Source organism: Protopterus annectens, chromosome 15.part0 (assembly GCF_019279795.1).
Source record: "Protopterus annectens isolate FY-2018-M chromosome 15.part0, PAN1.0, whole genome shotgun sequence".
Taxonomy (NCBI): domain Eukaryota; kingdom Metazoa; phylum Chordata; order Ceratodontiformes; family Protopteridae; genus Protopterus; species Protopterus annectens.
The window spans coordinates 96,393,872-96,421,310 of record NC_056749.1 but is presented as its reverse complement, the minus strand read 5'-3'; positions in this window follow the sequence as shown (position 1 = coordinate 96,421,310).

Genomic DNA, 27,439 nt, shown 5'->3' with positions numbered 1-27,439 from the left:
ATGGGGGAAAGCCAATAGAAAAATACCCAAGCAAGACGCAGACGAAGGATGTTATTTTTCAGAATATCCCTTGATTTCTTGTTTGGGGAGGTATGTTCCTCAGTCTAAATGGAGCTGTAGAAGGGGGAACTCAATAGAAAAATACCTGAGCAAGACGCAGATGGAGGGAGTTTATTTTTAGAATATCCTTGGCGTTCTTCTTTGGGAAGTTATATTCCTTAGTCTAAATGGAACTGTAGAAGGGGGGAAACCTAAGAGAAAAAGACTTGAGTGAGACGTAGATTGAGGGGGTTATTTTTAAGAATATTCCTGAATTTCCTCTTTCGGGAAGTATGTTCCTCAGTCTAAATGGAGCTGTAGAAGGGGGGAAACCCAAGGGAAAAATACCTGTGTGAGACATAGATGGAGGGGGTTATTTTTCAGAATATCCCTGGATTTCTTCTTTGGCGAGTTATGTTCCTCAGTCTAAATGGAGTTGTAGATGGTCGAAACCTGATAGAAAAATACCCGAACAAGACACAGATGGAGGGAGGGCTTTTTCAGAATATTCCTGGATTTTTTCTTTGGGGAGGTATGTTCCTCAGTGTAAATGGAGCTGTAGAAGAGGGATACCGAATATAAAAATACCCAAGTGAGACGCAGATGGAGGAGATTATTTTTCAGAATATCCTTGGATTTCTTCTTTAGGGAGGTATGTTCCTCAGTTTAAATGGAGCTGTAGAAGGGGGAAACATTAGCGAAAAATAGCCAAACTCGACGCAGATGAAGGGGGTTATTTTTCTGAATATCCCTAGATTTCTTCTTTGGGGAGGTATTTTCATCAGTCTAAATGAAGCTATAGAAGTTGGAAACCCGTGAGAAAAATACCCGAGCAAGATGCAGATGGTGGGGGTTAGTTTTTAGAATAACCCTGGCATTCTTCTTTGTGGAGGTATGTTTCTCTGTCTAAATGGAGCTGTAGAAGGGGGAACCCAAGAGAAAAACTCCGAGTGAGACGCAGATGGATGGGGTTATTTTTCAGAACATCCCTGGATTTCTTCTTTGAGGAGGTATGTTCCTCAGTCTAAATGGAGCTTTAGATGGGGGAAACCTAAAAGAAAAATACTCGAGCGAGACACAGATTGAGGTTGTTATTTTTCAGAATATCCCTGGATTTCCTCTTTGGGGAGGTATGTTCCTCAGTCTAAATGGAGCTGTAGAAGGGGGAAATCTGAGAGAAAAATACCTGAGTGAGACACAGATGGAGGGGGTTATTTTTCAGAATATCCCATGATTTTTATTTGGGGAGGTATGTTCCTCAGTCTAAATGGAGCTGAAGAAGGGGGAACCCAATAGAAAGATACCAAGTGAGATGCCGATGGAGGGGGTTATTTTTCAGAATATCCTTGGATTTCTTCTTTGGGGAGGTATGTTCCTTATTCTAAATGGAGGAGTAGAAGGGGGAAACCCAAGGGAAAAATTCCTGAGCGAGCGGCAAGCACACATGCAGCATATTGCAGCAGTGACTGAGAGCCAGGAATGATAATTTCAAAAGATTGCCCCAGTTGTCCAAAATAGACAGCTATGCCTACAGGCTTTACCTATTCTAAAGCTAGATTTAATCATGTTGAAAGCACATTAGAGCCATGTTCTCCCTTGCATAGATATACTCTAATCTTGCTGTAACTCTAATCCACAGATATGAAAAACAACTTGCATATGCTGTGTCAACTGATGTTTCACCATAAGAAATAATGCAGTACCTCCCCTTACATGAATAAGCTAAATCATGCACTGTTATGTTTAATACAACCACATGCAAAGGCATTCACCTCCCTCAGTGTCAGGTTTTCACATATTTTCACTAAACTGACTTTTAAGTACTTCTCAGGATATTTCTTATATAAATGCCTTAGATAGCATTCTTCAATTATTTCCTGATTAATTGCCTGTACCTGCAGACATACTGTATTCAACTGCTGGCACATGACGGAAAAGAAAAAAACAGCTAGCAGCTTTGCATATAGAATGGACAGCTCTTTTCAAATGCCAGTGATCTACAGTTTTTCTTACTTTTCATTTTCCATCTGCTCATTTTTGTTTTTCTGTTTTGTTCCTTGCTTCTTCTGTAGTTTCAGTTGTGAATGAAATGGCAGAAGGTGGGTCGGCATCTTCCCAGCCCTTATTTAATGAAAATGATTGTGGATTAATGACTATACGCAACACCATTGGGAATATAACACCATTAATTGAGCAGCTAACCGTAAAAGTGGAAAATTTATCAAGCTGTCCAGTTTTTAACACCACTATAATGGACAATGAATCTGGCTGTGGTGGTTTAAATGGAACTAATACAGCACCAGAGGGAGGAAGCAATTACCGGGTAAGCCATAACCATCTTGTTGACAGAAATAATGTTTATGGTGTTCCAAATCTCACCGAATGGCTTAATACCAAATTTAACTTTAATGTTCACAATCCCGTTCTTTACCTGTTGCAAACAATACAAACGATTCATTAACTTTGTTGTTTGACGAACTCGACTATAAACTATTTGAAGTGAAAAAACTCCAGCTTGAGCATTCTTATTTATTAGAATGTATTAAGTATGAAATAGTACAAAAGGGTTTAGTAATTGGAAGTATCCCACCAGGTTGGAAAAGGGCTGTGGATTACACAAATAACTTTTAATATTTAACAGACATGATTTGGAGTATCTTGAGTGCTTTGTGAGGCATAATGGTAAGGTTATTGAAGCTTTAACTTCTGAACTGCATGTTCCTGACAATACCATCATGCATGACCTTAATTATAGCTGTTATCAAGCAGAACATGTAAAGATCTTTACCACAATAAACAGGACATGCTGGAGGGATAGATTCCTGTCCCAGAGACTTTCCATACTCTGGAACAGGCTACCCATCTATGTCAAGCAAAGTTCTTCATTAGCATTCTTCAAGAAAAATCTTGGTGAGTGGATGGGAAATAGGAAATACATCCCGGGGATTACGTCTGTGTCTCTGCTCAACAGTGGCACAGGAAAATAATTTTCTTGGGTGGCGTAAGCCAGGGAACCTTGTTGGCTAGGCTTACATAGGCCCTTGGGCTGATAGCCTAGTACCTACCTATGAACCTAAACATTGATGCTCAGATTACAAAAGAAAGAAAATTTAAGAAACTTGAACGAGACTGTAAAGGCTATACCAATGGCTCAGCCTTTCCCAACTCACCCACATCCCAAATTTTGGATAAGAGGCAATGTAGGTCTGGTCCTGTACATCAAGAGGCTAATAATAGTAATATGTATCATGCTAACCAGGGCCAACCTCATATATCTGTATCCCACCAGCAAAGAGAATGGATCGGAAGTAATAATCCTGAACATTCCTTTTCAAACAACTACGGACAGAAAAGGAGCGGACAATTTCCCTAGGTGGGGAACCAGTTGGGGGCACAAATTTCACACACCCCCATTAGTCGAATCACATACATTGGCACTACATGAACTTTTAATAGAAAAAGAAATTAAGAAAGGACACTATCCTGTGTTGACCACCAATAGTGGTGGTGATTTTAAAATTTATAATTTTTCTACCTTTACTGTTGATGTTGAACTAGCAGACTTATTGTCTAAAGGGATGTCCTTTGTATCAGACAAGAAAGCTAATATTGATTCTGTGCTTATTGATTTAAAATTGTATATTAGGAAGCTCAGTTTTAAACTTATAGTTAAAGAAACTATACCTGTTGGTAACCATTTAAACATTTCTATTACTTTTAACCCCCTTCACCCATTACTGCAAACATTTGAAAGGTTATGTGAAATGGATTTTCACATTCGCTACATAAAAGTAGTAATTTTTATGGCGAAGCATATAATTTAACTGTAACAGCTTAAAAAACTGGAGGATTTAAAGGGGCAGGGTTTAAGGGTAATGAAACTTGACAAGGGGGAAGGTTTGGTTTTAATGCATAAGGAGGATTATAATAACAGGACTTTAGCAATGCTTGATGATACAGCATACACACGGGTGATGGTTTTCCATCATGTGTGCGAACGACATTCTGTCGGTAGGTATGCTGCTGCAAATCAGAATGTCATTCGCAAAATGACAAGTGTATTGGATAGTCGAACGCACTTATGCAAATGCAGTAGTACATTTGCATAAGTGTGTTCGACTATATGTACAAGATCGCAGTACAGTGGGGATTGGAAATTCATCCATATCCCCACTGTAGTGAAATCTCGGAGTTGGAATATATTAGTAGCAGGGGGTGTGGGGGGCGCAACCCCCACAGGGGACCTAGGGACTTGATATATCATATAGGAGTTTGATTTACTTCAGCCCTATATGGCTATCACATCACATTTTCAGCGACAATGTCGACTCAAATGTGTCGATTTGGGGTGACATTGTGTACGCTCAAAATGTTTGGTTTTGGTTTATATTGTCGGTATTTCGAATGGCAAATGTTTTTCTGTTCAAAATAATGATAGTAAACCACAGGTGACTAGTAATGAGCTTAATAAAACATATAATAACGTTAAAATACAACTGAATGATATGTTTATAAATGGGAAGAATAACAATTGAAGAATTTAATTATCTCACAGTTCCTACCCAATCATACCCACACAGGAGGACAGGAGAGATGCATTAACTAGTACCTGTGTGAAATTTTTAGATAATACACTATTATCTTTGTTGGAAGATGAAACATAGGTATGTAGGGATAGCTGTGATTTTTTAGAAAAAATTAATAAAATGAATTTTAGAGAGACAGACTTATTGGTAACAATTGATGTAAAAGATTAATATACAGTCATCCCACATGCCATTGGGATCAAATGGTTTTGTAAATTTTTAAGAAAAAAGAATATAAAACAAGACAAAATTAACTTATATGAAGAATTAATTGAAATAATTTAAAGAATAATTTTATTTATTTTGAGAAGAAAATATTTTTGCAGGAAAAAGGGATAGCAATGGGCTCCAACATAGGCGCATTGTTTATGAATATTATTATGGTATACTACAAGACTAGTTTTTTGTTGTATAGTGAATTTAAATATTCTATTAGGCTTTACACTAGATACCCAGACAATATGTTTTTATTATGGAAGGGGTCTAGAGAACGGCTAGATGTATTTATGGATTACATTAATCAAACTACTGATTTTTTGTTCTTTACCTCTCAAGTAGAATATGAAGGTATTCCATATTTAGACATATTGCTTAGGAAGGATTTTGATAAGCAAATTTACATTGCTAAGATTTCTAGAAGGCCTACCTACTCGAACACTATTTTGCATTATATAGGTTATCATCCAGACTTGTTTTTTACCTCTCAAGTAGAATATGCATCCAGACTTGTTTTTACCTCTCAGTAGAATATGAAGGCATTCCATATTTAGCTCAAGTAGAATATGAAGGCATTCCATATTTAGACATACTGCTTAGGAAGGATTTTGATAAGCAAATTTACATTGCTAAGATTTCTAGAAGGCCTACCTACTCGAACACTATTTTGCATTATATAGGTTATCATCCAGACTTGTTTTTTACCTCTCAAGTAGAATATGAAGGTATTCCATATTTAGACATATTGCTTAGGAAGGATTTTGATAAGCAAATTTACATTGCTAAGATTTCTAGAAGGCCTACCTACTCGAACACTATTTTGCATTATATAGGTTATCATCCAGACTTGCAAAAAAGAGCCTTGATAAAAGGTCACTTTGTAAGAGCAGCAAGAATGGCAACAAAATTTGAGGACTTTATTTCAGAATGTGAATTTATGGAATCTATGTTTTTGAAAAGGGGATATACTAAAACTTTGGTGGATGAATTAGAGAACACTTATGTTATGTTATTTATTTATTTCACATTTGGTAACTGGGCTGGTCCGACTGAGCACAGTCCCATTTTCAATGGAGAATGTCTTGCCACATAACATCTGGAACCTCTGGTGAATCACTATCATACATTCTTACCAAACCTTTTGATGTTTCATTAGTATGGGTCTGAGAGTGCTATAATGAATGCACCTAAAAGGCAGAGTCAAAATACAACAGACTTAGCCACTGAAAAGTATCTTTAAGGCTGTTGAAGAGTCACAAGGTAAGTTTCAGACCTACCATAACTAAATGCAGTCAAAGAAGTATGAATGGCCAGATCCAAACCAATAAAAAGATGACTTACCAGACTAATACTAATGGACAGATGACCAGACCAATAACTATAGGTAGATGACCTATCAGAACAATACCAACAGATGGCTACATAACCAGTTATACACCCAGATAAGGGTAGCATTCACAGCCATGACCATATGAGTAGGGATGACCACAACTGTGTATCAGCTATGATGAAGGCCACAAAACCTATCTCCAAAAAGGAGGAGGACTTCAGCATCAGACTAAAACAGCTGAGTTACCACTTGATTTCCTTAGAACCAGATGTCTAAATTACAAATCATGCAGAGTCCCACACTGAGGACTTTGTTTTAAAGGGAATTCTGTTGATGACAGTATGCAAACTACTGACAGATGCCTGGCTTGCCCCAGAGACAATTTCTTGAGCATCTGTGAAAATATCTACACAATGAAATCGTGTAGAGAGGTTTTAACTCTAATAAAAGTACTTATCCTGAGGGCATTCAGGGACAGCGTTAGATGAAACAGAACCCTAAGCAAAAGACCCTATGCTGCCTCCCTTGCTGCCAAAGATAACAAATCCCTAGGCAAAAGATTTCCATCCTGTCTTCCCTGATGTTCAACAGATCTAGGTGCCAACTGATTTTCTACTGTCCTATCCTCTGTACACCATTCAGACAGGTTGCTTCTGTCTTTATATTTTTTTACAGTTAGGCTTACTCTGTAGCTATTTCTTCCATCCTTTCAACACAGACTACATTGTAGTAAATGTGAAGGAAATAAATGAATTAAGCTTGGGGTCTGGGCCCTACTAAGTCCTCAGAATCTACAGGACTGTTAATGAATGGCCTTGGGCACATTTTAGAGATTTTTCCAACCTTTTGATTGAATGATGACCTGAACAAAAATTCTAAATAAAAAAAAAATCCACTCTTTTTTTTCTTTTAAGGGAAAAAATAAGTTGTGTCCAAGGCTTAATGTTTAAAGTTGACAAAACAATTAGCTCCTAATAAATTGAGATGACATATACTTGTAAGGATACATAAATCATATCTGGAAATAAGCCTGGCTCACTATCACTCTGAAAAAAGATACTCACCTTTTGTTTAGCCCTGTAGTATTTGAGATGAAAATAAAAGAACAAATGGCCATAGTCCAAAAGAGCTAGGGTGGGCAGAAGGTAGTGTCCACCCCAGGGGTAAAGTATTATGGGCACAATCAGTCTTAAGTACATTACTGGCATTCAGAAATAAATGCCAGCATTGCATTTGCAGTTGGAACTGAAGCAGTTCGATACAGATTAAATAGTTTAAAAGGAGAGAAGAACATTTTTTTGCTTCAAGTCTGAGGAGACAAGCTTTTTTTTCACTCCTCAACTTAAGATTGAGAGGGGCAGCAGATGGGATGATGGCACTGGGTGTAGTAATAGATAGCTATGCCTCTACCACAGTCATATATTTCAAATTGATTCTGTGAACACGGTATGCCTCCTCACCACTCCCCCAAAACACAGTCACTTTTTTTAACTTTTCTGAAGTTAAACTAGGAAGAAAAGGAAAAAACAAATAATTACAGCCTGTACTTGAAGTTGTTGCTGTTAGTCATATATAAAACATACCTCTTCAGTCCCAACTCCAAAGACCGCCTAATTTTAGTCTGGGGTGAAAGTAAAAAAGAAGAAATGGCCACCATAATATATTTCAACTTGTTTCTGTTCAGTACACACACACACACACACACACACACACACACACACACACACACACACACACACACTCACACACACACTATGCCAACTTAGCCTTACATCCAAAAGATCACTACCTTTATGTATGTCTGAAGTTTGATTGTAAGGATAGTGAAAAAATAATGCCCCCAGTACTGTATTCTGTCTTGTTGATCCTAGATGGTAAACTGCCATTGGACAAGTTACAGTGACCTTCTCTAAACACCTAGGAGGATTTAATATGAGTAAAGTTAAACAATATTGCTGATAGCATAAGCAATTACAACCTTTGTATACAACATTGTGTGGGGCCAGTTTTAGACTAGGTGGGCTCAGGGCAGAGGTTAAGAGTTGTGGACCTTACTAATCATGTGTAAAAATTCTCTCATACGGCAGATGGTCAGGAGAACACCAGGCCCCCACAAGCGGTGAGGGTTTAGAAGTCCTGTGATGCATTTTATGACTTGGTTTTGTAAGATAATTTTTTGTTAGTTGCTCTTTTTTTTATTGCTAGACTTACCTGTTTTGTATATGTCCCCCAGTGTTGTTTATCCATAAATAAAATCAGTGATATTTTTGTTTACACATGCACATGGGTCTATATTATAAATTTGAAGCAACATATATTCGAACACCTAAACGCCAACATATAAAGAGTGAAAGCTGAAAACTGGGGAAAAAATTTGCTTGGCCGTTTTCAGGAATTGCTCTTTTCTCCAATGTAGAGCAATCTTTGAGCTGGTATATTTAGTTAGGGGGTGTGGGATCAAAGGCTCCCACTTGATTAGAGTTTTAAAGTTTGTTTTTTTGTTTGCCAGCTCTTTACATGTCGACCTTTAGGTGTTCGAATATATGTCGCTTTGAGCTTATAATATAGACCCCATGCACATACTAACATTACCCTTCACAAGACAGGCCTTTCACAAGACACACAGATACATGTGCATGCACTCACACACACACACACACACACACACACACACACACACACACACACACACACACACACACAAAAATTCTTGTGTGTGTGTGTGTGTGTGTGTGTGTGTGTGTGTGTGTGTGTGTGTGTGTGTGTGTGTCTCTGTCTCCTTCTCTTTCTTTTACTGGTGCACACATACCACAAGTTCACCTACCTGCAAACTGGCAAACTAAAAGATTCTCAGAAGTGTTAATTTTGCCAGCAAGCATAACAATTAGGAAGAAGAGAATAAGAAGGACTGCATCCAGTTGGGCATATTTAAAAACTGACAGCCACACTGGTCTACCCTCAAAAACAAACCTAATTAAGGTTACTATTTTTTCTAGAATATTTCTGCTTAAACTGTTTAAATCAGCTGTACTGGGTCAACAGCACCAAACTTCTCAGCCGTTAAATAAGGCACCAAATCCTAACAAAGTCCCACTAAATTGTACTGTTAAAGTTGCTTTCTGTGTTTAAAAACAGAACATAGATAAGAATACAAAGCAAGAAAAAAGCAAGTAAAAGCCTCTTACTTTAATCACAGGCTCTGAGGATTCCTCTGGTGTGGTTAAGCCCCTTACATGTTCCCCTCCCCCTGCCTTGCTAACAATCCGGGGTTACTAAACCACCTCGATTAACCGCCATTTTTCAAACACCTCAGTGCTCCCGACCCAGACGGCTGTCCTGTTATAAACACAGTAAGCAATTTTCTTTTTTTCTGACTCTTTAATTAAATACAACTGCAGATTTAATAATATGTGAATTCTTATGCTTACATGAGGCTGATGAATGTATTGGGCAATTGATTTCTGTGCTTTCTTGTTGCTGATAAACTGAAGCAAATGCTTGTGAATCAGTGAAACTTTGTTGCAGTAGTAGTCTAATTTTTTGAAATCCTAGACTCTCTACAAACAGGCTACTTCCAAACACTACTACCATAGAACTTTATTTTGTATGTTAAAGATGCAAAATGTATGCGGAAGAGCATGACCCTGGTTAGAGTTTCTTCTCCCTATACATGCTATAGCTTGCTTATTTGTTCTGTTTAGCTACCATATACTTGAAACTGTTTTTAGGGCAGTTCAATGTATTATTAATGTAAGGATTGTTGTCTAGGGCAGTGCAAAGTACTATTAATGTAAGGATTATGCTTTTTCTCCTAGTTGCTGCGTTATTTAAGGCATGAAACACTGTTCAATCATTGTTTGCTATAGTTCTATTTCTGGTGATGAACTAACACAAAATATCTACTATTAGGTAAAATCTCTTCTCACAGCTCCCACCCTGAAAGGCTCACATACTCAGAAGGACTGCATCCAGTTGGGCATATTTAAAAACAGACATCCACACTGGTCTACTCTCAAAAACAAACCTGATTAAGGTTACTATTTTTTCTAAAATATTTCTGCTTAAACTGTTTAAATCAGCTGTACTGGATCAACAGCACCAAACTTCCCAGCCCTTAAATAAGGCACCAAATCCTAACAAAGTCCCACTAAATTGTACTGTTAAAGTTGCTTTCTATGTTTAAAAACAGAACATATATAAGAATATAAAGCAAGAAAAAAGCAGGTAAAAGCCTCTTTCTTTAATCACAGGCTCTGAGGATTCCTCTGGTGTGGTTAAGCCCCTTACATGTTCCCCTCCCCTGTCTTGCTAACAATCTGAGGTTACAAAACCACCTCAATTAACTGCCATTTTTCAAACACCCCAGTGCTCCCGACCCAGACAGCTGTCCTGCTATAAACACAGTAAGCAATTTTCTTTTTTTCTGACTCTTTAATTAAATACAACTGTATATTTAATAATATGTGAATTCTTATGCTTACATGAGGCTGATGAATGTATTGGGCAACTGTTTTTTTCCTGATTGTTTAAAAGTGTACTAATATATGAGGCTGCTGAATATATTGGGCAATTGATTTCTATGCTTTCTTGTTGCTGCTAAACTGAAGCAAATGCTTGTGAATCAGTGAAACTTTGTTGCAGTAGTAGTCTAATTTTTTGAAATCCTAGACTCTCTGCAAACAGGCTACTTCCAAACACTACTATCATAAAACTTTATTTTGTATGTTAAAGATGCAAAACGTATGCAGAAGAGCGTGACCCTGGTTAGCGTTTCTTCTCCCTATACATGCTATAGCTTGCTTATTTGTTCTGTTTAGCTACCATATACTTGAAACTGTTTTTAGGGCAGGATTGCTGTCTAGGGCAGTGCAAAGTACTATTAATGTAAGAATTATGCTTTTTCTCCTAGTCGCTGTATTATTTAAGGCATGAAACACTGTTCAATCATTGTTTACTATAGTTCTATTTCTGGTGATGAGCTAACACAAAATATCTATTATTAGGTAAAATCTCTTCTCACGGCTCCCACCCTGAAAGGCTCACATACTCAGAAGGACTGCATCCAGTTGGGCATATTTAAAAACAGACATCCACACTGGTCTTACTCTCAAAAACAAACCTAATTAAGTTTACTATTTTTTCTAAAATATTTCTGCTTAAACTGTTTAAATCAGCTGTACTGGGTCAACAGCACCAAACTTCCCAGCCCTTTAAATAAGGCACCAAATCCTAACAAAGTCCCACTAAACTGTACTGTTAAAGTTGCTTTCTGTGTTTAAAAACAGAACATAGATACAAATATAAAGCAATAAAAAAGCAAGAAAAAGCCTCTTACTTTAATCACACGCCCTCCAGGCTTGCTTTGCACCCCTCACTGCCCCAAATTCCCACACACCCCAATACCTCTTTATTTATAACCCCTCAGCCACACACCCTCCCCCTCCTCCACCAACCATTAACAGGATTTCTTTCATAATCCCACCCCTACCACTATATCCCCACCTACTATTACACATAGATTACCTACCTACCAGGTGTATAATCCCCCCATTATGTCTCTAATACCCACTAATTCTTAAAAAATATCACCTCTACTGTACATCCTACCTCTGCTAGTCACCCTTTATTCTCTCACCATCTATGAAAACCAATTCCATATAGATTCAACTATCCCAAATGCCTTGCTACCACCCCAATCCTTTCAAACTATTCTGTCTACTCTTCCATGTCCATCGATGCCAACTCCTATACCCCTACTAACACCAACCCTGTTATACCCAGATATGTTAATACTAAAACTAAATACTACCAAAAACTGATGAATACATTTCTAAAGTTCATAGCTAGTTTGCCCCACACCCTTACTATTGATGGGGATATCCATCCCAACCCTGGCCCACCATCCCCAGAAAACACTAACTCTAATGTTAACAGCCCAAACATAAGACAAAGCCTAAACAGACACCTCAACTCACTACTGAGTTGCCACTTAAATATTAGAAGCATCAACAATAAGGTCCACAACCTCCATGCCCTCCTAACAACCTACTCCCCCGATATACTATGTCTCACCAAAACATGGTTAAAACCAACTATGCCAGATAATGAAATTCTACCTCCAGAGTATAACATACTCAGGCTAGATCTTACTACCAGGAAAGGGGGAGGGGTTGCTGTTCTCTATAACAACCACCCTAAATGTTACTCTAGACAACCTTCAACCACCCATATTTAACAAAGCAGAAATTATGATTTCCACATTGCAAATAAATAAAAACAAATATATAAACATGGTATGTGTCTATATTCCCCAAGGTAATAACTCAGGGACCATTTTAGACATCCTCCACTGGCTATCCAATGCCTACCCCCAAGAAACCATTGTTCTAGGGGACCTCAATATAGATTTGAACAGCTGCACTGCAGTGACCCCAACCACCCACATAAATCTACAAGGGTTTACACAAATGATATCCTCCCCTACTAAGATCAGCAAGCCTAACAATAAATAAAGTATCCTACACTGAATACTAATTAATAGCCCCCACCACATGTACAAATCAGGTACTCTTCCTGAAGAACTAAGTGATCATTTCTTAATGTATATTATTAGGCATAAGGTTGAATGTCCACATCTACCCACCTATAAAACAATAAGAAATAACCAAGACTTCAACCTTAATAAATTCTTAGAAGAACTAAAATTATGCAATTGTTCAATTCTAAAACAACTACCACTAGATGAGGCAGTAAAATAACACATTCCTGGCCATCCTTGACAACTAAGAACCTGCACGCTCTATTAGAATTAAAACAAAAGTTGCCTCCTGGCTCACTAAAGACAGCAAACTAAAGCTCATCCAAATAAATAATGCCTGGAACATCTGGTGCTCCTCTAAAGCCCCACAAGATCAACTGAAATTTCAACTATATAGGAATGTTACAAAAGAAATCCATATTACTAGACAAAAAAATATTTCTGCCATCTACAGCAGAAACAATATAACAAACTTCAGAAGTTTTGGGCAGGTATTAACAAACTCCTCCAACCAGGGGAATCCACAACTCCAACCCCCTCAGCCCCATCCCAAAAAATGCCAGAGTCAATTTCCAACACCTTCAACAGTTTCTTCACAGAAACCATCCAGGCCCTTGCTAGTAAGCTTAAACCCACTTGTCCTAATGCTGTTACCCCTAAACCCAGTGACATACTCCTTTAGCTTCCAAAAAGTTCCTACCTCACTCCTTAGAGCCCTAATTAAAAAATCTCAAACCAACCACCCTTTCAGCTGGCCTCTTCCCCGCAGACTACCTGCAAAAAGCTGCCAATGTCATAGCATACCCTGTCTCTATTTTGATAAATAGAACCATAACTGAAGCCTCTATCCCAGCTATCTGGAAAATATCACATCATTCCACTCCACAAGGGAGGCAGCTCCCTTGAGCTGTCAAACTATAGACCGATAGCTATCCTTTCCTCTCTAGCAAAAATTATGGAAAAGTGTATCCATAAACAACTCTTACACTACCTTATTCAACATAATCTCCTGGCCAATTCCCAGCATGGATTTAGACCACAGCACAGTACCACCTGAGCCCTCCTCTCCTTTTCTAATGTCATAAATTCCAACCGTAACAGCAACAAGCTATCTTCTGCCCTGTTTCTCTATCTTTCCAAGGCCTTTAACATGGTTAATCACCAGTTACTCTTACTTACCCTAAATAAATTATCCCTAAACAACCATGCTATACAATGGTTTCAGTCTTATCTTATAGGAAGACAGCAGGCTGTCCTATGGCAGACAACTCTCCACCCTTCTCCCCATTACTCTTGGTGACCCTCAAGGCTCCACATTAGGTCCCCTTCTTTTCTCCCTCTTTATCAATGACCTCCACACTGTATGTAATCCCAGATGCAACCTGTATACAATATGCTGATGACTCCACCCCGATTTGCTCAGCCTCTACTCCTACCGATCTCCTTACTTTAACCCAGAAATCCTTTAACACAGTGGAAAATTGGCTCTCTAATCAACAACTGATATTAAACCCCAACAAAACAAAGCTATCACTCTTCCACCCTACTCGCAAATCCTCTCAACCTTCGTTTACTATAACATCTAACAATGGGACCATAATCTCACCAGATATGTATACCAAATTCCTGGGTCTTATAATTGACAGCAACCTTAAATATGACATGCACGTTAACCAAACTAATAAAACCATTAATAAAAAAACTCGGCTCCCTATACAAAATAAACCATTCCTCACACCTCTAGCTAAGACTGCAATTGCCCATACCCATCTGCTTTCAACTCTACTGCATGCTTCGCCAATACTCACTAACGTGAATAAAACTGAACTCAGCAAACTCTTTAGCTGCTACAATCAAATTGCCAAGTTTGCCACTGGAACTCCCTACAGGACACAAGCTGAAAAAAGAGCATGTCCAGCCAAAAACAACCACAAACTTCAAAAGGCAAGGATAGCTGATGGTCAATGAAAGTCGGCGAAACAGTATTTTAGTGTACAAAACCTTTTATTCCCACTTTTTTCAGTAAGACTTCTTCAGAAAAAGTTCATACAACCAGGCAACACTATTATATACCCAACAGTTAATTAATTAACAATTATTCAATTAAATAAATAAAATTCCCCAATACATTAACCCATCAAATACTGGTAAAAAGTATATAAATATATAAACCTAAACAATCACAAATTGAAGCCTTTAATAAATAAAAACTGTTAAAAACAATCCAATCACTGTGATGCATTTAAACCAATATCATATCATTTAATGAGCTTTAATTTCCTATTTTTAAGAAAACATTTAATATTAATACTATCGTTGAGCCCAGGTTTATTATCTGCCTCCAGTCTCACCTGCCAAACTGTCTCCCTTTGTTCTAATAAACTTTTGTAATTACCTCCCCTCAGGTCACCATGCACTACTTCTAATACAGATAACAATTTTTTTTTAAATTAACACATTCAACAGAATGTTTATATAATGCACTTCCTTCATTTTTAGTTCTAATATAATAAATGTGTTCTCTCATATGTTCAAGAAGTGTTCTGGTGGTCATTCCTACATATTAAGCATTACACCCACTACACATGCCAATATACCCCTAGATTTACAAGTACAATACTCTGGAACCTCAAAAGTTCGTTACAAGTGAGGGATCATAATATATGGTCCTTCAAGAATAAATCTACACATATTGCAGTTTCCACACTTAAACATGCCTTTCTTATGAACATTCTGTAATAAAGTATCATTTCTTTTGGTGTCATCTCTTTCCAACAGCTTTTTAATGTTACAAGTATTTCGATAGACAAAACCTGGCTTAGTCCCTATAACTTCCATGAGGTCTTTGTTCCCTTTCAAGATTCTCCAGTTTCTATAAACTATATCCCTGATAAATGGACCATCTGTAGTTATGTTTATACTAAACATAGCCAAGTGTTTGGCTTGTGAATCCCTCAATGAGGACTTGTTTACTAAAGATGTTTTAAGAATGGGTGGGTAAACCTCTTTTCTTTTTGTCAACACCTCTTCCTTTGCTGACATTAAATAGCCCATATCATATTCTCTAGCTAAAAATAAATCAGTGATGAATTGAAATTCAAAATTAACATCATTATCTTGGGTAGTCATCCCGCTGGCCAGAATGTATTGACCTTTGGGAATATTCTTCTTTATGTAATCAGGATAATTACTCTGGTAATGTAGATATCCATTCATAAATGTAGCCTTTCTAAATATTTTACTATCAAAAACTTTCTCTCTTTGATTCCATATCAAGGTGGCATCTAAAAAGTTTATATTTAAACCGCATTCTCCTTTACAAACTTCAAATACTCAGAAGTGTTATTAATGTCTACAAAATAATTATCCACCTCTCTATGAGTGGCTTCTAAAATAAAAAAAAAACAGGTCATCCACAAAACTAGAGTAATACAAAATTTGGTATTTATCATGTAAATACACCAATCTGGTGGTTTCCCAAAAGGCCATTACTATAATGGCATACACAGGGGCTGCCGGCGACCCCATAGGAACTCCGTTCAGTTGTTTATAATAACAATCTATTGAACAGAAAAAAGTTGTTGTCCAGTATCAGCTCAATTAATTCACATAATAATAACGTATAAAGCCACACTTGACAGAGTAAATGCCTCTGTGCTTCCACAAAGCCTGTATAAATAATGTCCGAACACACTAAGCAACAGTAGGCAACCACCGGCTTGACAGAAATCCAGTATGACTGTATTAAAGGTAAAAATGAAAAACGTTTATTCGGTAAGCGCTTTCACATCTGCTTCCTCAGACTGTAAAACTTTTCCAAAACTCAAACACTTACTTAAATAGTAATCATGTGATAAAATCAATTATTCAATTGACTTATTTAAAAAGACACAGCGTGCTATAAATAAATTTTCTAGTACTTATGTTATATACAGTGACTTGCCTTATGATTAAAATAGTCATATCCTAACTTTTTTGTTATTGTTATTATTATTACGAATAACAAGTTGTATTGAAGCAGCGGTGTTTTCTGCTGCACAACATCTACTCGCTACAAGTATATAAAAATAGAAATAAACATATGCTTCATCTTTTAATACACATACGGAGTTCGTATAAATATGCATGAATATTTAATCAGTAGTTGCCTATAGTAATACCCTGTAACTCAAATTACAGATCAATTATTGCTGGTACAACGAAGCTTGAGATACCAAATGTCAAAATTATATCATTGCCTTCGCTACATTATAATTTCAATATTCAAAACCACAAACTTCCATAGTATCAATGAAAAAATATACGTAAATAAATGTAAAAATTAGGTAAAATAAAACTAACCTATATTTCAACTAAAAACAGTAATTTATAACATATATAGATTTCATGTCCGTTTTAGGACAAAATGTTCTCTGACTGTGAAACGCTTTATTAGTCAATCGCTACTCTCTATAAACTTTCATTATAAAGTGAAAATCACTAAGAATGCAGTTGTAAAGCCGGAGAGCAATCTTATTGTCGTAGTGCACACATAAAATTAAATTGTTAGTGCTGTATTCTTACATTATATAAAATCAACATATGCTTTGTAAAAATTCAAACTCAAGTAGGATGGCTGCCTGATGTAATTTAATAAATGCATTATATGGCTACAATTTAGTATGTATATCTAGAACACTATGCTATAAATACAATTAATGCATATATTAGAATATTGCATATATTAAGAAAATATAAAATGATAAAGAAGGGGAAGAGGGAGGGGGGAAGAAATATTGTATATCATTTATCATATTTTCTTAATATATGCAATATTCTAATATATCCATTAATTGTATTTATAGTATTAATATGAAATGTTTTCTTAAAAATAGGAAATTAAAGGTCATTAAATGACATAAGATTGGTTTAAATGCATCACAGTTATTGGATTGTTTTTAACGGGTTTTATTAATTAAAGGCTTCAATTTGTGATTATTTAGGTTTATATATTTATATACTTTTTACCAGTATTTGATGGGTTAATGTACTGGGGAAGTTTATTTATTTAATTGAATAATTGTTAATTAATTAACTGTTGGGTATATAATAGTGTTGCCTGGTTGTATGAACTTTTTCTGAAGAAGTTTTACTGATGAAAGCATGAATAAAAGGTTTTGTACGCTAAAATACTGTTGCTCCGACTTTCATTGACCATCAGGTATCTTTGCCTTTTGAAGTCCCTACAGGACACACCACTGTCAAAACCTAAACCTTTTAGGTTGGCTATAACTCCCCAGGCTAATTCAATATAATCAACTCATTGCAACATTCAAGGTTATTAACCATCCAGCAAAAATGCCCTCCCTCAAAAACATTATCCATCCCTACAAAAACCCTAGGCCACTAGGCCACTTCATTCCATTACAAAAGTTTTGGTTCAATCTGTTAAAGCTAACGATCTATCTGGAGAATCTTTGTTTGCAAATTCAGTAGGCAAAGCCTGGAATTTGCTGCCTTCTGACCTTACTCTGAACCCTTCTCTTAGCCATTTCAAAAAAAAAATCTAACTCACTGGTTATGTCCTTGCTCTAACCCTGACTAAAGCCTCATCTACTACCCTATCCCTGCAACTTTTATTCACAGTGACTAACCTACACTAAAAGGGTTTGAAATAGAAACTGTAACGTCTGCAGATACTCTGTATATAAGATGCACATATAGGTTTGATAAGAGAAACTGTAACATATATGTATATATTTCTGATTATAAACTGTATTCTTCATGGGCTTGAAATGTGAGACTGTAACTTGCATGTTGATACAATATGTTTGTACATATACTGTAACTTGCTTGTCTTTATCTGTTTGTAAGTTTGGAGCTTTTCTCCCCGGGCCTCTGCTGAAAATGGACATGTATCCAGTCGACTATCCCTGTCAACAAATGTAAAATAAATAAATAAATTACTGGCTTCAACAGAGAATAAGTGAGAAGGTCTTGGGACTAGTAGGAGAATGCAGCAAGGTCTATCAAGCAAGCCTGAACAATATCTGTGACAGGCTTCCATTTTATCCCAGAAAGGACAGTGGCGCTAATAGTTGCTCTGAAAAGGTAAATCTCAATGGTCATATTTTCAGTCTAAGACAGAATGGGGTTTCACAAATGGAGAAGAAGGAGTTTTGTATTCAGACAACAGGCAAAACGAAAAAGGGCACAGAAAATAGCAGAGGAGAAAATAACTATGATTCAGTGCATGAACTGGTAGTCTACTTACGTGATGCAAGGATTCTGGGTAAGATGAGGGAGCTCAAGCAGTGATCAGCGTACAGTGCACAGCGTTAGTATCAGCACAATGCGGAGTATGTGGATAAAGGCTGTTCCGGAACGACGGAGTTGGAATAGTGACTAAAGGAGAAGAATCAAACAGCGTGTTGAAAGAGAAGAATGAAGATCATCCTGAGAAAGGAAGCGAGAGAGCAGCAGGCTCAGATCTAGGTAAGCACCTGGGTTGTTAAAACTGGGCAAGGAGGGGAATGTTTCTATACTGATACAGTTGTTGGCCACCAGACATGTCAAGGAAGAAGGGTGAGATAATAGAGGACAAAATACAGAGCGAGGTAGGAGGAAGAGGGCTACAGTCATGGGGACCTCAGTTTACTAGGAGCTGACGGAGAGATTCTGAGATCCAAAAATGAGGAGACAGTGGAAGAGGTCTTAGGTCATGAACCATGAGGTTAGCAGTCAACCGTCAAGCTCCAAAAAGGGGGGCCAGAATGGTCAGGCGAACACCAGGCCCCCACAAGCGGTGAGGGTTTAGAAGTCCTGTGATGCATTTTATGACTTGGTTTTGTAAGATAATTTTTTGTTAGTTGCTCTTTTTTTTATTGCTAGACTTACCTGTTTTGTATATGTCCCCCAGTGTTGTTTATCCATAAATAAAATCAGTGATATTTTTGTTTACACATGCACATGGGTCTATATTATAAATTTGAAGCAACATATATTCGAACACCTAAACGCCAACATATAAAGAGTGAAAGCTGAAAACTGGGGAAAAAATTTGCTTGGCCGTTTTCAGGAATTGCTCTTTTCTCCAATGTAGAGCAATCTTTGAGCTGGTATATTTAGTTAGGGGGTGTGGGATCAAAGGCTCCCACTTGATTAGAGTTTTAAAGTTTGTTTTTTTGTTTGCCAGCTCTTTACATGTCGACCTTTAGGTGTTCGAATATATGTCGCTTTGAGCTTATAATATAGACCCCATGCACATACTAACATTACCCTTCACAAGACAGGCCTTTCACAAGACACACAGATACATGTGCATGCACTCGCACACACACACACACACACACACACACACACACACACACACACACGCACACACACACACACAAAAATTCTTGTGTGTGTGTGTGTGTGTGTGTGTGTGTGTGTGTGTGTGTGTGTGTGTGTGTGTGTGTGTGTCTCTGTCTCCTTCTCTTTCTTTTACTGGTGCACATACCACAAGTTCACCTACCTGCAAACTGGCAAACTAAAAGATTCTCAGAAGTGTTAATTTTGCCAGCAAACATAACAATTAGGAAGAAGAGAATAAGAAGGACTGCATCCAGTTGGGCATATTTAAAAACTGACAGCCACAATGGTCTACCCTCAAAAACAAACCTAATTAAGGTTACTATTTTTTCTAGAATATTTCTGCTTAAACTGTTTAAATCAGCTGTACTGGGTCAACAGCACCAAACTTCTCAGCCGTTAAATAAGGCACCAAATCCTAACAAAGTCCCACTAAATAGTACTGTTAAAGTTGCTTTCTGTGTTTAAAAACAGAACATAGATAAGAATACAAAGCAAGAAAAAAGCAAGTAAAAGCCTCTTACTTTAATCACAGGCTCTCAGGATTCCTCTGGTGTGGCTAAGCCCCTTACATTTTCCCCTCCCCCTGCCTTGCTAACAATCCGGGGTTACTAAACCACCTCGATTAACCGCCATTTTTCAAACACCTCAGTGCTCCCGACCCAGACGGCTGTCCTGTTGTAAACACAGTAAGCAATTTTCTTTTTTTTTGACTCTTTAATTAAATACAACTGCAGATTTAATAATATGTGAATTCTTATGCTTACATGAGGCTGATGAATGTATTGGGCAATTGATTTCTGTGCTTTCTTGTTGCTGATAAACTGAAGCAAATGCTTGTGAATCAGTGAAACTTTGTTGCAGTAGTAGTCTAATTTTTTTGAAATCCTAGACTCTCTACAAACAGGCTACTTCCAAACACTACTACCATAGAAGTTTATTTTGTATGTTAAAGATGCAAAATGTATGCGGAAGAGCATAACCCTGGTTAGAGTTTCTTCTCCCTATACATGCTATAGCTTGCTTATTTGTTCTGTTTAGCTACCATATACTTGAAACTCTTTTTAGGGCAGTTCAATGCATTATTAATGTAAGGATTGTTGTCTAGGGCAGTGCAAAGTACTATTAATGTAAGGATTATGCTTTTTCTCCTAGTCGCTGTGTTATTTAAGGCATGAAACACTGTTCAATCATTGTTTGCTATAGTTCTATTCTAGTGATGAACTAACACAAAATATTTACTATTAGGTAAAATCTCTTCTCACAGCTCCCACCCTGAAAGGCTCACATACTCAGAAGGACTGCATCCAGTTGGGCATATTTAAAAACAGACATCCACACTGGTCTACTCTCAAAAACAAACCTGATTAAGGTTACTATTTTTTTCTAAAATATTTCTGCTTAAACTGTTTAAATCAGCTGTACTGGATCAACAGCACCAAACTTCCCAGCCCTTAAATAAGGCACCAAATCCTAACAAAGTCCCACTAAATTGTACTGTTAAAGTTGCTTTCTGTGTTTAAAAACAGAACATAGATAAGAATATAAAGCAAGAAAAAAGCAGGTAAAAGCCTCTTACTTTAATAACAGGCTCTGAGGATTCCTCTGGTGTGGTTAAGCCCCTTACATGTTCCCCTCCCCCTCCCTTGCTAACAATCCGGGGTTACTAAACCACCTCGATTAACCGCCATTTTTCAAACACCTCAGTGCTCCCGACCCAGACAGCTGTCCTGTTATAAACACAGTAAGCAATTTTCTTTTTTTCTGACTCTTTAATTAAATACAACTGCAGATTTAATAATATGTGAATTCTTATGCATACATGAGGCTGATGAATGTATTGGGCAATTGATTTATGTGCTTTCTTGTTGCTGATAAACTGAAGCAAATGCTTGTGAATCAGTGAAACTTTGTTGCAGTAGTAGTCTAATTTTTTGAAATCCTAGACTCTCTACAAACAGGCTACTTCCAAACACTACTACCATAGAACTTTATTTTGTATGTTAAAGATGCAAAATGTATGCGGAAGAGCATGACCCTGGTTAGAGTTTCTTCTCCCTATACATGCTATAGCTTGCTTATTTGTTCTGTTTAGCTACCATATACTTGAAACTGTTTTTAGGGCAGTTCAATGTATTATTAATGTAAGGATTGTTGTCTAGGGCAGTGCAAAGTACTATTAATGTAAGGATTATGCTTTTTCTCCTAGTTGTTGTGTTATTTAAGGCATGAAACACTGTTCAATCATTGTTTGCTATAGTTCTATTTCTGGTGATGAACTAACACAAAATATCTACTATTAGGTAAAATCTCTTCTCACAGCTCCCACCCTGAAAGGCTCACATACTCAGAAGGACTGCATCCAGTTGGGCATATTTAAAAACAGACATCCACACTGATCTACTCTCAAAAACAAACCTGATTAAGGTTACTATTTTTTTCTAAAATATTTCTGCTTAAACCGTTTAAATCAGCTGTACTGGATCAACAGCACCAAACTTCCCAGCCCTTAAATAAGGCACCAAATCCTAACAAAGTCCCACTAAATTGTACTGTTAAAGTTGCTTTCTATGTTTAAAAACAGAACATAGATAAGAATATAAAGCAAGAAAAAAGCAGGTAAAAGCCTCTTACTTTAATAACAGGCTCTGAGGATTCCTCTGGTGTGGTTAAGCCCCTTACATGTTCCCCTCCCCATGTCTTGCTAACAATCTGAGGTTACTAAACCACCTCAATTAACTGCCATTTTTCAAACACCCCAGTGCTCCCGACCCAGACGGCTGTCCTGCTATAAACACAGTAAGCAATTTTCTTTTTTTCTGACTCTTTAATTAAATACAACTGTAGATTTAATAATATGTGAATTCTTATGCTTACATGAGGCTGATGAATGTATTGGGCAACTGTTTTTTTCTGATTGTTTAAAAGTGCACTAATATATGAGGCTGCTGAATATATTGAGCAATTGATTTCTATGCTTTCTTGTTGCTGCTAAACTGAAGCAAATGCTCGTGAATCAGTGAAACTTTGTTGCAGTAGTAGTCTAATTTTTTGAAATCGTAGACTCTCTACAAACAGGCTACTTCCAAACACTACTATCATAAAACTTTATTTTGTATGTTAAAGATGCAAAACGTATGCAGAAGAGTGTGACCCTGGTTAGCGTTTCTTCTCCCTATACATGCTATAGCTTGCTTATTTGTTCTGTTTAGCTACCATATACTTGAAACTGTTTTTAGGGCAGTTCAGTGTACTATTAATGTAAGGATTGTTGTCTAGGGCAGTGCAAAGTACTATTAATGTAAGGATTATGCTTTTTCTCCTAGTCGCTGTGTTATTTAAGGCATGAAACACTGTTCAATCATCATTTACTATAGTTCTATTTCTGGTGATGAGCTAACACAAAATATCTATTATTAGGTAAAATCTCTTCTCATGGCTCCCACCCTGAAAGGCTGACATACTCAGAAGGACTGCATCCAGTTGAGCATATTTAAAAACAGACATCCACACTGGTCTTACTCTCAAAAACAAACCTAATTAAGTTTACTATTTTTTCTAAAATATTTCTGCTTAAACTGTTTAAATCAGCTGTACTGGGTCAACAGCACCAAACTTCCCAGCCCTTAAAATAAGGCACCAAATCCTAACAAAGTCCCACTAAATTGTACTGTTAAAGTTGCTTTCTGTGTTTAAAAACAGAACATAGATACGAATATAAAGCAATAAAAAAGCAAGAAAAAGCCTCTTACTTTAATCACACGCTCTCCAGGCTTGCTTTGCACCCCTCACTGCCCCAAATTCCCACACACCCCAATACCTCTTTATTTATAACCCCTCAGCCACACACCCTCCCCCTCCTCCACCAACCATTAACAGGATTTCTTTCATAATCCCACCCCTACCACTATATCCCCACCTACTATTACACATAGATTACCTACCTACCAGGTGTATAATCCCCCCATTATGTCTCTAATACCCACTAATTCTTAAAAAATATCACCTCTACTGTACATCCTACCTCTGCTAGTCACCCTTTATTCTCTCACCATCTATGAAAACCAATTCCATATAGATTCAACTATCCCAAATGCCTTGCTATCACCCCAATCCTTTCAAACTATTCTGTCTACTCTTCCATGTCCATCGATGCCAACTCCTATACCCCTACTAACTCCAACCCTGTTATACCCAGATATGTTAATACTAAAACTAAATACTACCAAAAACTGATGAATACATTTCTAAAGTTCACAGCTAGTTTGCCCCACACCCTTAGTATTGATGGGGATATCCATCCCAACCCTGGCCCACCATCCCCAGAAAACACTAACTCTAATGTTAACAGCCCAAACATAAGACAAAGCCTAAACAGACACCGCAACTCACTACTGAGCTGCCACTTAAATATTAGAAGCATCAACAATAAGGTCCACAACCTCCATGCCCTCCTAACAACCTATTCCCCCGATATACTATGCCTCACCAAAACATGGTTAAAACCAACTATGCCAGATAATGAAATTCTACCTCCAGAGTATAACATACTCAGGCTAGATCTTACTACCAGGAAAGGGGGAGGGGTTGCTGTTCTCTATAAAACCAGCCTAAATGTTACTCTAGACAACCTTCAACCACCCATATTTAACAAAGCAGAAATTATGATTTCCACATTGCAAATAAATAAAAACAAATGTATAAACATGGTATGTGTCTATATTCCCCAAGGTAACAACTCAGGGACCGTTTTAGACATCCTCCACTGGCTATCCAATGCCTACCCCCAAGAAACCATTGTTCTAGGGGACCTCAATATAGATTTGAACAGCTGCACTGCAGTGACCCCAACCACCCACATAAATCTACAAGGGTTTACACAAATGATATCCTCCCCTACTAAGATCAGCAAGCCTAACAATAAAGAAAGTATCCTACACTGAATACTAATTAACAGCCCCCACCACATGTACAAATCAGGTACTCTTCCTGAAGAACTAAGTGATCATTTCTTAATGTATATTATTAGGCATAAGGTTGAATGTCCACATCTACCCACCTATAAAACAATAAGAAATAACCAAGACTTCAACCTTATTAAATTCTTAGAAGAACTAAAATTATGCAATTGGTCAATTCTAAAACAACTACCACTAGATGAGGCAGTAAAATAACACATTCCTGGCCATCCTTGACAACTAAGAACCTGCACGCTCTATTAGAATTAAAACAAAAGTTGCCCCCTGGCTCACTAAAGATACCAAACTAAAGCTCATCCAAATAAATAATGCCTGGAACATCTGGTGCTCCTCTAAAGCCCCACAAGATCAACTGAAATTTTGACTATATAGGAATGTTACAAAAGAAATCCATATTACTAGACAAAAAAAATATTTCTGCCATCTACAGCAGAAACACTATAACAAACTTCAGAAGTTTGGGGCAGGTATTAACAAACTCCTCCAACCAGGGGAATCCACAACTCCAACCCCCTCAGCCCCATCCCAAAAAAATGCGAGTCCATTTCCAACACCTTCAACAGTTTCTTCACAGAAACCATCCAGGCCCTTGCTAGCAAGCTTAAACCCACTTGTCCTAATGCTGTTACCGCTAAACCCAGTGACATACTCCTTTAGCTTCCAAAAAGTTCCTACCTCACTCATTAGAGCCCTAATTAAAAAATCTCAAACCAACCACCCTTTCAGCTGACCTCTTCCCCGCAGACTACCTGCAAAAAGCTGCCAATGTCATAGCATACCCTGTCTCTATTTTGATAAATAGAACCATAACTGAAGCCTCTATCCCAGCTATCTGGAAAATATCACGTCATTCCACTCCACAAGGGAGGCAGCTCCCTTGAGCTGTCAAACTATAGACCGATAGCTATCCTTTCCTCTCTAGCTAAAATTATGGAAAAGTGTATCCATAAACAACTCTTACACTACCTTATTCAACATAATCTCCTGGCCAATTCCCAGCATGGATTTAGACCACATCACAGTACCACCTGAGCCCTCCTCTCCTTTTCTAATGTCATAAATTCCAACCGTAACAGAAACAAGCTATCTTCTGCCCTGTTTCTCTATCTTTCCAAGGCCTTTAACATGGTTAACCACCAGTTACTCTTACTTACCCTAAATAAATTATCCCTAAACAACCATGCTATACAATGGTTTCAATCTTATCTTATAGGAAGACAGTAGGCTGTCCTATGGCAGACAACTCTCCACCCTTCTCCCCATTACTCTTGGTGACCCTCAAGGCTCCACATTAGGTCCCCTTCTTTTCTCCCTCTTTATCAATGACCTCCACACTGTATGTAATCCCAGATGCAACCTGTATACAATATGCTGATGACTCCACCCTGATTTGCTCAGCCTCTACTCCTACCGATCTCCTTACTTTAACCCAGAAATCCTTTAACACAGTGGAAAATTGGCTCTCTAATCAACAGCTGATATTAAACCCCAACAAAACAAAGCTATCACTCTTCTACCCTACTCACAAATCCTCTCAACCTTCGTTTACTATAACATCTAACAATGGGACCATAATCTCACCAGATATGTATACCAAATTCCTGGGTCTTATAATTGACAGCAACCTTAAATATGACATGCACGTTAGCCAAACTATTAAAACCATTAATAAAAAAACTTGGCTCCCTATATAAAATAAACCATTCCTCACACCTCTAGCTAAGACTGCAATTGCCCATACCCATCTGCTTTCAACTCTACTGCATGCTTCGCCAATACTCACTAACGTGAATAAAACTGAACTCAGCAAACTCTTTAGCTGCTACAATCAAATTGCCAAGTTTGCCACTGGAACTCCCTACAGGACACAAGCTGAAAAAAGAGCATGTCCAGCCAAAAACAACCACAAACTTCAAAAGGCAAGGATAGCCGATGGTCAATGAAAGTCAGCGAAACAGTATTTTAGTGTACAAAACCTTTTATTCACACTTTCATCAGTAAGACTTCTTCAGAAAAAGTTCATACAACCAGGCAACACTATTATATACCCAACAGTTAATTAATTAACAATTATTCAATTAAATAAATAAAATTCCCCAATACATTAACCCATCAAATACTGGTAAAAAGTATATAAATATATAAACCTAAGCAATCACAAATTGAAGCCTTTAATAAATAAAAACTGTTAAAAACAATCCAATCACTGTGCTGCATTTAAACCAATATCATATCATTTAATGAGCTTTAATTTCCTATTTTTAAGAAAACATTTAATATTAATACTATCGTTGAGCCCAGGTTTATTATCTGCCTCCAGTCTCGCCTGCCAAACTGTCTCCTTTTGTTCTAATAAACTTTTGTAATCACCTCCCCTCAGGTCACCATGCACTACTTCTAATACAGATAACAATTTTTT